Here is a 16,147-nt window from a genome sequence, read left to right on the forward strand (position 1 = left end):
AATGCGCTCGCTTTCTTTTCCTTGAAACAGATTGGCAATTAACATCCTAACTGGACTCACGACAAGTTATCGGTCTTGTCCGGCTCTGTGCTCAGCTTGCAAATCACTGGGAAATCTCACTGCCCTACTAGTTCTACTATTCCGCCCTTCCAGAAGGCCAGGATCCTTCCAACCTTAAGGATTCTAGGATTCCTCCAGTATTTCTTCACATCCAAGGCTCAGGAGGGCCAGACTGCCTGCTACTAGTAGGCTACTAGTACAAGACCGACAACGTGTCCAGCAAGTCCAGTTAGGAATAAGTTACTGAGGTCTGCAGGCTTCCTTCTAAACCCCACAAAGAGTCTACAACTTAAACGCTTTCATGATTTTGTCGCAGAAGCTCAAACTATTTCTCTGCCAAGAACTCGGGGAATTGGAGGTAATAATAATCCTTTGTGTTCTTATCTGAGTTTTGTTTGCCAAGTGCTTTGCAGAGCGTTGAGAGCTCATCTGGAACCGGTCAGCGAGAGTCATCTTCAGCTCTGATCTGCCTGGTTTCAGCCCTGCAGTGTGAGCCTGACCTGTGTCTGTAGCATCACGTTGGTGTGCTCTGCCTTACTGCAGAACCAGAGCTCTAAGCAGGAGTGTTAGCTCAGGCCTGTGCCAAATGCTTCCTGGTCAGGAAGAGGACTCATGGGGATGCTCTTGGATGTAGAGGGAACTGCAGATGAGGTATTAGTGGGCCCACAACAAGACCTTGAAGATGGATCCTTTGGACCAACTGAGGTGTGGAAACCCGTGGTGGTCCCCAAGCAGGAGCTCTCCTGGTGTCACACTGCAGGTAGCTATTTCTATGTCCCCCAGTGTTTTACCCTAGAAGGCAGTTCTGTGTTTCCTTGCGAGGTACTGTCACATACAGCACATCTCTGACATTCTCATCCCTTTTCCAGATGTTAACATTTCTCAGATGTTATCTCTCTGCCTAGACAAGCCCTCAAATGATTTTTATCTCAAGAGGAATTGTTCCAAGAATAAGAGTCTCTCACTACAGGCCCACAGCTTAAAATATGTATCAACAATCACTATTTTTAAACAATTTCCACCTCCCTAAAATAAGATCCTTGGCTGTGTTTGGATTTCTAGTGTTCCATCACATGGCTTGTCCATGGGCAGTTCACAAAATGCTCCCCCGGGAAGATATATAAATATAGTGGAATCTGGCATATCCATCCTCCCAGTCTGATAAAGGACCAGGAAAGATCCTGGGAGTCCTTCTGGCTGCCATCTTATAAATTTTACCACATCTTTCTGCTTTGGGTCAAGACTTTAGCCAGCCCTACCCATATGTGTCAGTGGTGTCACCACTCCCTTCACCTTTTCCATGGATGCTGTGATTTGGTAAGACCAAAGCCTCCTAACCACACAATAATTTGCATAGCTCTGGTTTATGATTTCCTCGGATAGCATCATCCACTGCTCACTTCCTTGTTCACACACAGCTTGCATGCTCCCAGGCCCTAACATTTCTAGTGTCCTATCAATAAATATTTAACTTCATTTTACTCAGAATAGGACCGTGCAGGAAATCATTTTCGCCAAATAGCCTCGTGGGACAATGACTTCATCATGTCAACTTTTAAAAGGGTGAAGGTACGTGATTCTCCTCTTCCTGAGAAGTAGTATCCTTGGTATCACCCACCGAGGGCAGGGTACAAACCAGATAGTAACCCAGGACAATTTCAGGAGTTCCAAGGCCGGAAGCAGCAAGCTAGAAGGGCTCTGCTTTCCTTCTACTGGCACTTCCCTCTTCATATGTCAAGAAACACTTCAGCCAGATTTCACAAGCCAGAAGATGGTTACAAATCTCTCTACCTTCATGTAAGTGTCTGGTGGCTAAAGGTACTCTCTCAAGCACAAGATACCGCTTAGCTAGAGCGGCTTGAACGTGTGGCACATGGGAGCAGAGGGCCCTAGGCTCTGGTCTTGCTCCCAAGAGCTTAGAAGGTCAACCTACTTTCCCAGGCATTTGTGGTTATAAAAGAGCTTTACTAGTGGCAGGAGTTGCTTGCTACTGTTTGTAGAAGATTCATCCTGCTTCCTTTCTTGCTCTGACATTGTCACCCCAAGAGGAGACGATAAATCCTGTGCTAACATGTCCATGCGACAGCATCGCTCTGTTAACAATGTTGGTCTGATTCTGCTTACTTGCGCCAGCTCCCTTCTGTCTGAAGAATAATTTTACTGTCTGAAGGGTCTTTTCTCACCCAAACCTCCTCTAGCAACTGCCTTTCAAACTGTACATGGGAGCCAAACACATCTGTTCCCCCTGGTCTAGTAGTGTGTGCTGCTGTTGCACGCTGATGGACCGTGATCTGCTTCTTGGTTAGCAGCAGCAGAATATGACCCTTGGTCAGTAAGGGTTTAGTCCAGGAAAGCAGTCCATGTATTTGATCAGTGACTTCCCACAGTCCACAGCTGTTGAACACCCCACTGAAATTCTGCCTTCAAATCTCATACTAAGTTTGCACAGGTGAGCAAGAGACACCAGTGGCAAGGCTTGGAATACCGCCTAGGAGTCTCGTGTCCTTTGGCCACCTCCTCTGTCGAGCTTTGGCTAATCTACGAGGCATCAAAGCAATACAGTAAAACACAGCTTTCCAGTCTTCTCAGCCCTGACTGGAGCTTTATGCTTGGAATTAACATAAGGTCAGAGAAGCATAGAAGCACAACCATCAAATCCTAGTATCATGAAATCAGAGAAAGATTTAGCCTTGGAGGACCCTCTGGGAAGGTCTGTCTGGCCTCTCGACCCAAGCAGAGTTAACGTCAGAGCCCCATAGGTTTGTGCAGGGCCTTTTCAGTGCTGGTGGTGATGCCATCACGGGTGGTGATCTCTTTCCAACTCTTTGGGCCAGTCCCACAGCTGCACCACACTAACAAGGGAACATTTCCTCAGGTACCACCTGTAACTACCTTCCTGATTATTTTGCTTACCTCTTTGGCTTTCTTTTGGTTCTTCAGAGTAACACTGTGGTCCAAGCTCTTCAGTAGTGCAATGCTTTGGACTCTTAGTATTTCACTATCTCTTTCTATAAGAAAGGACCGTTACTTTTTACGCTTATGATAAATAAAGGATAGAGCAGATATCTGAATGCCTTTCCAAACTTTTTCTTGGCTCAAGGCATAGTCCTTTCTGAATTTACCATTAAGTGACTGTGGCATATGGGCTCTGGTAGACAGATGCATGTGGGAGGGATGGGAAGATATAGGCCAGTTTAAGGGAGATGTTTCATACTGGTGGGAGAGGCTGAAGGAGCAGAAACCTCCATACAAGTGGAGGGGAAAAAAAGAAAAAGAAAAAGAAAAAGAAAAAGAAAAAGAAAAAGAAAAAGAAAAAGAAAAAGAAAAAGAAAAAGAAAAAGAAAAAGAAAAAGAAAAAGAAAAAGAAAAAAAGATCAATAGAGCACAAAACAAATGGGGTTCCTGAAAGCCTGCAAAGAGGTTTGAAGGCAGGGAAGGGCTACTGGGCCAGGCTGTGCTGGAAGCAGAAGGTGGTGAAGAACAGCAGTGAAGCTTGGACAACGCATAAGGAAGCTGCTACGTTCTGTGTACGAGAATTGGACTAGACTGAAATGAGACTTATCTCTCAGCAGAAATCAATACCCCAGATAGATACTGGGTGGGATGAGTCTTTGTGCTTTGTCTTTCTCTTGTGTTGGGCCATTCCCTAGGGTGTATTTCCTGAAAAAGCCTAATTATATTGAGCAGTAGCAGTACCCAGCAGGAGGCAGCTGTTTACTTTTGATTGTAGTCATATCTTGTTCGTGCCAGCACTGTCCACCAGGAAGTTTAAGGTCAGCAGTACGAAGGGATCCTATATTAAAAAACAAAAACCAGGCCTTTAAACACATCTCAAATAACTAAGTCTTGTGAAATGTGTCACAAGTTTCCTCATCTGCAGATGAGGAAACACAGAGACACAAAAATATCATGCACAGCAATGAAACTAGGTACCAGTTTTGCAGCCTGCCCCTCGCAGTTTCTTTGGAAGCTGAAAAAGAAATGTATTGACATTCTTTCTTGTTAAACAAGGTGACTTATTGCTATAAAACCACCCATGGCTCAAAGTGTATGATGGATCTAACAGGGAACTGAAAAACTTCCTTTACTTAAGAGGTAAAGCTCTAATTTCCATTATGATGCGAACAGTGTTAAACTGCTGCGTGCAAGAGGGCAGGTAGTGAACCTAGTAGAATTTCCCCACCTTGGTCTTTAGATAGCATTAACAGCCCATGCTGGTGAAAAGGAAACTATAGAAGTTGGCACTTTAACAAAAGCATGTTAGATTATCTGGGAAAATCCCCAGGGGGAAGGTGTTCGGAAAGGAAATAATCTCTGCACCATGAGCAGATGAGGTGAATGTAAATGGTCCACGCTCTGACCTACTCCCTTCAATCACGGATCTTCAGGGATGATGTGCAGTGCAGGCACGAACCAGGAAACATCAGGGTGATTCCTGACTACAGAGTCCAGGAGAGACTGGACTTAAGTGGTAGTAGGATGCAACCGGTATACAGACAGAGTATGTCTAGAGTCCTGCTTAGAGAGTAAATCCAAAGTGAGAGAAAAGTCATGCTTTGAGTCCACTGATAACTTGGAGAGCTGCAGCCTTCCAGCTTTCTCCATGTTCCTGCAGTGCAGGTGCCTGGAGGGCTTGCCCTGTGTCACTAAAGAGGATTTTAGGTAGGACAGCAGCTGCCCATTTTCTGGCCTTCCAGCAAATACAGAGAACCTAGAAGTGAAAGAAGAGTTTCCAATGGATGTTTTCTTTTTGTTTACTCTTATCCTGAGTACATATAGGTGTAACATTTTTATTCTTTTCTGTTCTCCTCCCAGGGAGGAGAAAAAAAAAATGTCACATGCTGCAACTATCTGGGTGGATTGTGATAGTCATAGTCTGCGCCAAGCCAGACTGAGGTCAAGAGGAGAATGCACTTCATGACACACATTTCTCCAGAAAGCAACTGGAGGTTATTCCAAAATCAAAGATGGACAAATCCTACTGCCACCTTATGTCTGCACAAATTTCTGGTTCCCAAAGCATCTGAAGAACTTTGAGAAACTTCTCTCTGATGAGAGCAGAGGGATTTGGAGACAAATCAACTCCTTTCCGTAGGCTGTGTATCTGCTAACCACAGATAGTTCCTTGGCTCTTGCATACTTACAAGGACTTGAGGAGCATTGCTGCCAACGTGGAATAGCAGCCTGGGGAGATGGAAGAAGTACTGTCCACCTTGAAATCATCAGCCACAGAGGAAACTGTCCCCATACAGTCCTTCCTTACCCTACGGCTAAATGACCATCCCCACTTGCTCCCTGTGATATCACAGAATCGCAGATAACAATCCACCCTTACAGATATTACTCTTTGAGAAGTTCTTCCCCTTTCCAGTTGATGCCACAGCTCAAAGTTCCTTTATTGCATCCTCCTCTTGTCCAATGAGCCCCCCTCCTCTTCCTCCTCCTAACTGCCGTGTCCTTGCCCTCAGTGCTAATACACTTAAGCCATAAACATGTCTTCTTTAAATCATCCACGTCTCCCGCTCTCAGACTCCCACCCTAATCTTAATCCTGATGTTCCTAATTTTCCCATATTCTTCTCAGGATGTCTCTGGAGCTACAAAGCTGCCATCCTCTCACACATTAGCTTCATTATGCCATCATTTGTTCCATCTAATGCCTACTGTTTTTCTAAGGTGTTTGCATTAGGAGGCAGCAGAGACTACGCATTCCTTTTATGAAAGACATGCAGGACTTTGCATACTCCCCCTCATGTTGTGAGCAGCAGGAATGACCAGGAGTATCCTTTCTGGGCCAAATGACTAAGAACCAGGTGTGGTTGGAAGGGCATGCTGGGCATGGGCTGGTTGACCTGCTCTCCACATACAAGTGCTATTTTTCCAGAGATGTGATGGAAGAGTAAGAGCTGATGGAGGAGACTGTGGAAAATTGGCATGAGTCAAACTGGGGAGGAAAGCCTCTCACACTAAGATGAGAGGAAGCTCCCCCAAGGCAGGCAGTGGGTTGGAGACCAATGAGTTACAAGACAGAGAAGATACTGAACTGCTAGATGTGCTGCGGCTTACTCTGAGGACTGTTTAACATCACAAATGAGGCTTCCCCCAGACATCTCTCAGCGCTGCTGTGGTTTGCTTGTTCTAATCTTGCTCATCATGTTCCTTTTGGAAGGCAATGAGAGGTTGGCTCCTTCCCCAGGGAAACGCTAAGCCTGTTCAGGGAGAAAACCTCCAGGGGCAGCACAGCAGAGCAGATGGAAAAGCCAGAAGTAGTAACCACAACAAGGAGATGGGAAGCTGTAGCTTCCAGCAAGGAACAGGGAGCGGGCAGTGGGGCAATGGGATAGGGCAGATGGCCATGTGCAGGGTTGAACTCAGTGCCATGAAACTGGCTAAAACTAAGCCTGGAAGCAAGGATTCTTGGAGGGACACAGTGATGGAAACACTGTGTTTATAGACTTCTTATTTCTATTCCAAAATTGCCACCTTGAGTTTCCTCTAGCTGAAGAGTGATCTAGTTTAATTCACGCTTTGCTATGCCAGGGTCTTTGCGGAGGTCTAAAAGGTCTAAAATCCACCTCAAAGGTTTGGCTAACCTGTGGTCACATCACACCCTGGCAGAAGTAGAAACTCAGGGCCTAAAAAGAAATGAAATGGGATGATGGCTTGGGAAATTGTGCAGAGGCTATATCAAATTTATTTAGTGGACTGGTGACACAAGGTGGAGGTTATTATTTTAACTGCTCTTTTAAAGATCTTTCACATCCTGGCCTAGAATGGAAACAGCCCCAGAAGATGGGCTCAAACTTGTAGATTTTTGAAAACTAATTGGTGCTTAAGTTGCCGAGCACTTAAGATGGGCCAGTTCATGCCCATCTTCTTGCCAGCATACCAGTTGGCTTACGCACTAGGAGATTTCAGAACTGACTCACTCTTGTATTTTCTTTTTTTTTTTTTTAAGCAAAGATTGAGTTGGATGTTGCTGAACCAATTAATGAAGCTGTTTTGTAACTGAATAAAAGGCCCGTCTTTCTTGCAAGGCTTTGCACTGCCACTGCTGAGTCCATCTCTTCCGCTATCTCCATCACATCTGCGTGCCCCAGCAAAATCACTGGCGACCATTACATACTTCTGACATGCGTCTGGGTGGACTCAGCTCCTAAAAATCCAGTCATCACTAGCAGTTGGCAGCCTCCCATGGAGGGCTGTTGAGCCACCGGGTGCCCGGGTTTACCTGCTCACCACTTACTCCACAGAACAAACTCACGAGAGCACTTCATCTCCAGCCTACAGGGTGCCCTAGCAAGGCCAAAGAACGCTTTCCCAAGACCTTCTCATTTTTGCACACGCGTACTCTTGCAATGTTGGCCATTTAGGGGAAAAAAAACATCTCTGTAAACAATTCAGGGAGAGAGAATTTATTTTTCTGACATTCTGACATTACGGTTGCCAGGGTTTTTGAAAGGCTGGTTAAAAGTGCACTTTCAGCTTCTTTGAAATGAATATTTACCAGTGGCTTTTCTCATTTCCTGGGGGCTTTGTGCAACTCACGCAGTGCCAAGTTGCCTCCAAGACAGAGGAACTGAGGGAATAGCATTACATTAAGAACTTTTTTTTCTTTAATGCAGTTAGTTCCATACAAAAATGGAACAGCAAGTATTGCATCACTGATTTCCTTATTTTCAGAGGCAGATCTGTTTCTTTCAATTATGTTTTTCTCCATGAGATGTTTTAGATCTGCACAAATGCCATAATGTATTGAACACAAAGAAAATGTAGCTTTAGACTTGAGTACAGTAGAATTAAAATCTCAGTCAAAACGAACGCATGTCCAGATTTCAGCTCCTCTCCAAAGTCCTCATGACATTGGCATCGCCTCCTTCCATGCAGTGCTTTGGGCCATTAGCTTTAAAAAGCTGCAGTGAGCCTCCAAAGGAGTTGTACTTGGAGCGTGTTTCTGTCATTCCTTCAGCATTGCCAGGAACCCCTTTGGACCATTTGGGTACCAGAGGACCCATCCCCAGCCAAGGGATGGCAGAAGACTTCAACAAGGATGACAAGGAGCATTTCAGAGACACTGGTGACAAGAGGACCTGGCATTCAATAGGACAATCCCTTGTTTCCTCTCCGTGACTTGAGAAGAGCTTTTTATAGACACCCCAAGCAGGATGCTTCTTGCTTGAGCCTTTTGGGCAATTCTCTGCCTTAGCAAACTGAGTGTGCAGGACTAGTGTGCCTAGCACACGTGGAAACCCCATGTCCCTGTGCAGTCTTGAGCTCTGCTGACACCCATGATATCTCCTGTCCCATCATTACAGCTGCACCTTTGTGAGCGGCAGAGTTCACATGCACATGGGCATGTCCACATTGTATTTCTTTGCTGGGAAACATCTGGTGAGAAAGGAGAACCCTGTGTGGTTTGCGGGGAGCAAAGACAGAGGGGGATTTAGGGATGAGAGAGTTGCTGGGCTGGAAGAAAATGAGGTCTGGGAGCTGTGAATCAGCCCAGGGTCCCCTCCTGTTGCTGGAATAGTACAAAAGATGTAAGCCAAGGAAGATGAGAGGATCCCGGTCTTGCTGCAGGCAAGGATGACTCAAAGGGAAAGGCATGGTGTGGCTGCATGGGTGGAGGAGGGTGCTCCCCTCCAAAAAAGCAGCAGGATTTTTTCTTGTTGTTGTTAGCTCTGAGTTGGGCTGAATTGCCCATTGTTTCCATTGGGCTAAAACTGAGAGGTTGTTTTAAAATACCTAATAAGCAAGGCTGGAAGGCCACATCAACCTAGAAGATAGATACCTGCTGTTGCCCATCATCATCCAAATGCTTAGTTTCTGTCCCCACCTCTAGCAGTCCCCACAGCTCCTCTCCAGCCTCTTACTCCATTTGATCATCACCATGGGCCTAGGAGGAGTATTTCTGGGGCAAAGCTTTTACAGTGACGATTGAGTGTCACCCAGGAGGTTCAGTTCTGCTCTGCCAGATCAAGCAAGGAGTGATGAGGGCAAGATCTGGGCAAAATGAGAGCTACCCTGCAGTGGGGCAGGAGTGTGGGGAATGGGAGATGCTGGTTGACGCAATGTCTGAGCATGTTCTGCATGTAGAAGCCTATAGGAAAGACAACACAAGTAACAAAGAAATACTCAGCTGCCTAGAGCGGTCTTAGAGTGCTGCTCATTTGAAACAAATGAAACCCACCCCTACAGCACTGTGGTTTTTCATGCTGGAAAATATCTAGAGCTGCCACTTCTGTGCGAGTCAAACATGACCTAGGTCCTGCGTAATGTGCCTGACTCAATAGTTTGGCTTCTCCTCTCTGCTGCAGATCTGTGTGCAATTATTAAGATAAAATTCATTTAAACATGCAATGGCACAGAGAGGTTAGTTCGTCCTAAAAAAATGAGGAAAACACATCCTGTGCAATTACTCTTGCTTTTCTACATTCATCTTCTTATTTATAAGAAGGTATTTATTAAGAGGTATTTATAAACACTTATCAGATCCCCCCCCTCAACCTTCTTCTTCTCCAGGCTGAACAGGCCCAGCTCTCGCAGCCTTTCCCCATAGGGCAGATGTTCCAGGCCCCTGATCATCCTCGTAGCCCTGCACTGGACTCTCTCCAGCAGCTCCACATCCCTGTTGCCCTGGGGAGCCCAGAACTGGACACAGTCTCCACAGGTGGCCTCAACAGGGCAGGGTAGAGGGGGACAATCACCTCTCGACTGCTAGTGGCGTTCTTCTTAATGCACCCCAGGATCCCATTGGCCTTGTTGGCCACCAGGACACACTGCTGCCCCACAGTCAACTTGTCATCCACCGGGAAACCCAGGTCCTTCTCTATAGAGCTACTCTCCACAAGGTCATTCCCCACCTTGTACTGGTGTCTGGGGTTATTCCTCCCCAGGCGCAGGACCCTGCACTTGCCCTTGTTGAACTTCATGAGGTTTCTCACTGCCCAGTTGTGCAGTGTGTCCAGGTCCCTCTGGATGGCAGCACAGCCCTCAGGGCTATCAGCTGCTCCTCCCAGTTTGGTATCATCAGCAAACTTGCTGAGGGGCACTCTGTCCCTTCATCCAGGTCACTGATGAACAAACTGAACAGGACTGGACCAAGGAATTACCCCTGGGGCACACTGCTAACTACCGGCCTCCAGCTGGACTCTGCTGCTGATCACTACTCTTTGAGCTCTACCATCCAGTCAGTTCTCAATCCACCTCAACATCCACTCATCTAACCCATACTTCTGGAGCTTGCACATGTGGATGCCGTGAGGGACAGTGCCAAAAGCCTTGCTGAAGTTTTTTGGTAGGCGTTAAAGACAGAGGGCCATGACGTGAGAAAAATGTGCTCAGTTCAGGCCAACGAAGCCTCGGTCTTTTTAAAAAGCATTTGTGGTAGATCTAATAAATGCCATTTAGAAGAACACTGGCATAGCCAGTGACCTGCAAAACAGAAATAGTTCGCTCCTGTGTCCACTGAATTACCATGAAACCTCCATCCCCTTCAAAAGGCAGGATGTACTTACAAGTGGCAATTTACGTGCAAAAACCTTTTTCCTTACTGATTTCCTTGCTGATTCTTGGCCCATATCTAAGAGCCCAAACCAGATGGATAACGCAAAGATGTGGGCATTTAATCAAAATTTATTCAAATGTTGCCTCATTCAGTCCTCAGCAGAATTTTGATGTGCTTGGGATGCAAACACAAGGACTGATTCATGAATGGAGTAGTCATGATTTATGGTCAGCATTTTAATGGCACTTGGCTTTTTGGAGAAAAAAGCCTCAGGGTGGGGAGATGCTTTAAGTAAGTTCTCCTTTAAGATTCATTTCCGAGGTGAACCACAAAAGCTGGGTAACAGTAACGAGGTTGGTAAACACATTCATTTGTAGGTGAACTTCTTGCACCTCATCCTGCTTCTCTACCAATGAAGAGGCTGTGACATATGCCAGAAGAAGCATATGAAGAAGCAGGAACAGGATTAGCAGGATCATCATCTGGAGGAGATGCTGGCTTGTCAGAGCCCACCAATGTTCCCAACAGTCTCAGCTGCTTCATCTGTGAGACCTTCACTTCTGACTGGTCTTGATTCATCTAAAGCTAAAAATGACAATGTAATTCTCATACCAATAGCTTTTTGCTGAGCAGGCTGGTCTCACAGGCAAAGTGGCAGTCAGTTCAGGACTGCTGGTTTGTTCCCTTCAGGAAGGGTAATCAGTTCCCAAAGGCCATATGGGAGGCCAGGGCACTTTTCTCTGAGTGGGCATCCATGCAGCAGAAGCAGGGCAGAGCCAGTGGCACTTCACAGTGACACTGCCCAGCTCAGATGCTGTTGACCAGAACCTTTTGGTCCACTAAGGAAAGGATGACATTTGTTTCCCAAACCTAATTGCATCTCTGGAGCAGCACAAGAGCTGCGTGTTCATACGTCCTTACTTCAACACCTCAGATGCTGTTTCCACCTGGGTTGTTGTTCAAGAAGTATTCTAGTGGCACAGAAGCCACATTTCCACATGGCAGCCATGCCTGTGTTTGCAAGTGAAGATCCTCACTGCAAGGGTCTGGCAGGAGCTTAAGCCAAGCCCCAGTACTTCCTGCAACGTAGAGGTGTGCTTAGCAAGCAGTCAACCCATCAGGTCCCCTATGAAGCCAAGCATGAGGAAGCAAAGCAGACTGCTGTTGACTTCGGTCAGTGATTGGACTTGTGGCTCAGGCTGTCTCATTAGCAGGTGAATCTATTCCCAAGACCTGGGATGAACTGCTTGGTATTCGCCTATGCCAAGTGGCACTTTGAAAGATGGGATCCATGGCTATGGTCCAGCACGGAAACCTCATGGGAGCACTGACAAATCTGTACCAGCCACAACCCCCTGGCAGGTAGGAGGCTGCAGCCACTTGGTTCAGGTGCTGTGTAATAATAGTGCTTCTTGCTGGGGGAAGCATGACATGATCCAACTAAAATTGAAGCTAGGGATGCCGCAGACACAGCAGAACTAAGTGGTCTCTCCTAACTATTCACACGGCTTGTTGAACCAAAAGCCTCTTAGGCTCAGTCATTCCTAGCAACTTGCTTCCTCTCAAAGACCAGGTATACCCCACAGCAACTGCTGCTGGTGCAAACCTGAGAGTCAGTAAATATCCTCACGTACAAAGCCTTTCTCCATGGAAGGCAACTCCATGCCACAAGAGAGGCAGCACTAAGTACCATGGCCCAGTCCTGTGGCCCTAGATATTTTCCCTCCTGCCTGGCAAGAACAACCACAAAAGTCAGTTGCTGGAGGACTTCCAGCAGGCCCTTTCCCATCTATATGTATAATTTCCAAAATGAAAACATAGGCAATAGGCAATTGATTGGCAATATCATGGAGCAATTGGACAATGCCTGGACACATCAAGGCTGGCATCACTCATGGCCACACATATGGCTGCATATGTGAGACTAGCACATACAGACCACCAGGCATCTCCTGGGTTAAGGTGGAGCATATAAAGCCTATTTGGTCTGACATGCCTAGAGGGTGTAGGAAATAAAGGATTTCCATAGCAGGACAAAAATGCAGTGTTCTGTTTCTGGCCCAGAGGCCTGGGTTTCTTGTTTCTTGGTCTCCCATGCAGCAGCTCTTTGTGGCACTCTGTAGTATGATCCACTTGTTCAGAGTAATCTCTGCTGCTTCCAGGCATCTCCTACATGCTCGAAGACCTTCCTGAGCCAATCTCCTAGTGCCATCTGCTGTCTTACCCAACACCACAGGTGACTCACCTGGCTCTCTTCATCTCACTCCTCCGCTCTTCTGCCTCACTTACAGAAAGACATGGACCAGGGACACTACTGCCAAGCGCATGCTGACCCTCTCTGTCCCATGCCTCTCTCCCTCCTGTTCTTCAGGGCAAAAGACTTTGATGGCACCTGTGGGAGACCTCATAATGGAGACCTGAAGTGGTCGCTGGGTTTTACTGAAGGTGTTGCAGTTTTCTTTCATTTTGATTTGAATGAGTAATTTCTGAAGTCACATACAGGGACAAGGTACCCAGGCAGCAGGAGGATCTCCGTTCTCAGGGTGTTCCCAGCCTCCACTACATGACCTGAGCTGGTGATGGCTACTGTGATTTACAGCATTTCTTGGTAAAGATGCTCTGGCTGACCAAACAAGTAGCACAATTGTCCTCACAGCTTTTCTTTGTCTAAAACAGCTAGTTGCCTCATCCTTAGGGGGAGAGGAAGGTGCTGGGCAAAAAGAGAGCCTTTTTTTCTGCCTTTCCGAGCTGCAGTCTCCCGGTTTTGTTAAGCTTGGGCTGGGAAAAGTGTCTGAGTTTCGTGTGCTCAGGTCTTGGATGCCACCTTCTGGCTTTTTGACTGTACTGTGTATCCCAGCAAGGGCAGGCTGTTTGCCTCAGGCGCGCACTGCAAGGTCCTTACCTGCTACGTTATCAGTAATAACAAATCCAAAGACTTCTTAGAGCAGCTTTTATCCTTAGTATCCTGTAAAGATCTCTCCCATGATTGCATGTACTGTGGAAAAAGAATAAGAGGGTTTTTTTTTTTAATATTGACCCCCTGCACTAGCTGCCTGCTCGTCTTTATGCTATGACATTGTCTTTTGCAGGATCCCATCACACCATCCTTCTTAGCAGGACCTTTACTCCTGAAGTCCCCCTTTGGGCTGTGGCTCCATTTCTTTAGCTTTGAGTATGGGTCCTGGTACCCACAGTGCAGGGTGCATTTTGTCCCAGCTGGGTGCATTTTGTCCCAACAGGGTGCATTTTGTCCCAAAAGGGTGCATTTTGTCCCAACATACTCTTCAGTATCAGCTGTGCCTTTCTGTGCTCACTCCATGGGATATCAATATGCTATTTCCGAATTTCTACAACATCCCTGCTTGGCTGGTGAATAACTTACCAAGTGTGTAGCTTGGGGGAGGGGGTAATAGGGAAGAAGAACTCTTTTTGGAACTCTAGCCAATGTGCCAACATCCCAACGTGGCAGGTAAGAAGAACTAACAAAAGAGGGCACAATGCAACAAGGAAATGCCAGATGAGGTGCAGACAGCACATGTCCTCCTTCCTGGCTCCTTCCCTAGCTCTCCAGTGGCAAGCAGGGGCATGATTGGTGACCGAGCCTCCTTCCCTGCAGATGCTCTAGCCTGCTGATCTGATGTGTTCAGATTGGGGCCAGGGACACATCAGAGGCAAACTGTCCCATGAGGAGAGGTGTTTTGCATAACAGCAGATACATTTTCCGTTTTTAAAATGCTCCTCACTATGGTACCCGAGCTATGCGTTGCGGTGGAGTGCAGAGCCTTTGAAAGAGAACACTTTGGAAGCTCTTGGAGAGATTACTTCTTTTTTTCTTACCACTGTCAAAATGAGGAGTAGAGAGGGAGTTCCCAAGGAGCAGCATCTATGTGGCAGCCACCAGCATCCATTCCCAAGATGCTAGCAGGCAGAGATGTGGCTCTGTCCACCAGTGCCTGCTCTCCAGTAGGGCCATTTGGGAGCTTCATCTCATCCGTGGATGTCTCCTACCCTCCAAATCTCTGTCCAGACAGTGTTTTCTTTTGTAGGACATGAGTTGGATAGAGATCACCAGCCTTACTCCTGGTTGTAGAGCAGACGTGGGCCTGAGGACATTGCAGGGGACAAGCACTGCCTTGAGGGATTCCAGAGAGCCAGTCTCTCCTGCCAGTTCTGCTCCCAGCTTCCTGCAGGTCTTTGAGCAATCCCTGCATCTTTCTGGCCTGATCCACGGAGTACACACAACCTTTTGGCTGACACATTTGGCTTTTTGAACAACCTCTTTTCAATCAGCTCTGCTCCTCGTCCTTGCGACAGTCCAGACCCAGCACGCCAAGGAAGACGACAAACCTACGTGAGAAGTGGCCAGGACAGTGAGAACACGCATACCAAGAGCCCTTCCCCTTGGGGAACAGACCACACTGACCTCTGCAGAGCCCTTCCTTCAAGGAGGGGTTTTCTGGGATCGGTTCGGGCAAGGTCATTGCATGCTCATGCACATGGTCACGGGCTGAGGAGCAGCCAACACACGTGCATGTGTGCATGCACCACGCTTGTGCTGCCTTGCTTACACCCGGCTACACCAGGCGGGCAGAGGAACGCCCAGGGACCCCGGAGCAGACGTGACCTACTTTAGCTTTGAGGCGAGTTGTGCTACGTGGGTCCCAGTGTAAAAGCTTAATAGAGACAGGCATAAATCATTCATGGCCTGGCCATGTTAATGCATGTGCTAAAGGGTTTTTTTCCCTATTCTTTTTTTTTTTTTTCCTTTTAATCTCCTCTATAATTTAAAGCTCCGCATACTGCCATCACCCGGCCCCGGTTGCTCTCAGGGGGTGTTTCCGCCTAGGTGAGCAAAGCTGCGAGATGAGGCTGGAGCTGGCAAGCAGCGCGCGTGAGAGCCAGGCTGGGGCAGGGGCAAGGAAAGGACCTGGCCCAGGGCTGGCCAAGCAGAAGGATGGGCAGCAAGCGATCACCAACCCTACACAAGCTCCTCTTTCCCAGCGCACATCCCCGCTGCAAATCCCAGCCCAAGTGCGTTCCCAGGCAAAAGGGCCAGCAAGGCTATTTTTAGACTTTTTCTTCCCTACTTTTTTTTTCCCCCTCTCCTTTCGCTTCTGGCCTCCACTGCGCAGCCCTGTGCTGCCCTCGAAGTGCCGGGGAGGAAGGAAAACACCAAGCCTGGGGGTTGGGAAGCTGCGCGGGAGGGCTGCAAACGTCAGCGAGGCAGCAGCGCAGGGGGCTGCCTGAGGTCAGCAGCGCGCACAGGAGCCTCCCAGCTCCCAGTCCAGGCTTGTCCCTCCGCCCCCAGCGCCCGAGTTCCCAGGGCTGTGGGAAGCAGGTAGAGATAAAGGAAGATCCAGGCTGCTTCCCTTTCTCAGCCTGGGGCACACGGCCCAAGGGGGAGGAGGAGGAGGAGCTCAGCAATGATGCTGGTGCCTCGAAGGCCATTTCCCTTCTATGGGCATCTCCTGAGCGCGGCGCGTGCAGGGAGGAACAGCGCTGGCAGGGAAGAGAGGCCCTCTGCTCCCAACCCAGCCACCCAAGAACTCCAAAAAAAAAAAAAAAAAAAAAAAAAAAAAAA

This window comes from Nothoprocta perdicaria, unplaced genomic scaffold (assembly GCF_003342845.1).
Source record: "Nothoprocta perdicaria isolate Ctin4 unplaced genomic scaffold, notPer1 scaffold_342, whole genome shotgun sequence".
Taxonomy (NCBI): Eukaryota; Metazoa; Chordata; class Aves; order Tinamiformes; family Tinamidae; genus Nothoprocta; species Nothoprocta perdicaria.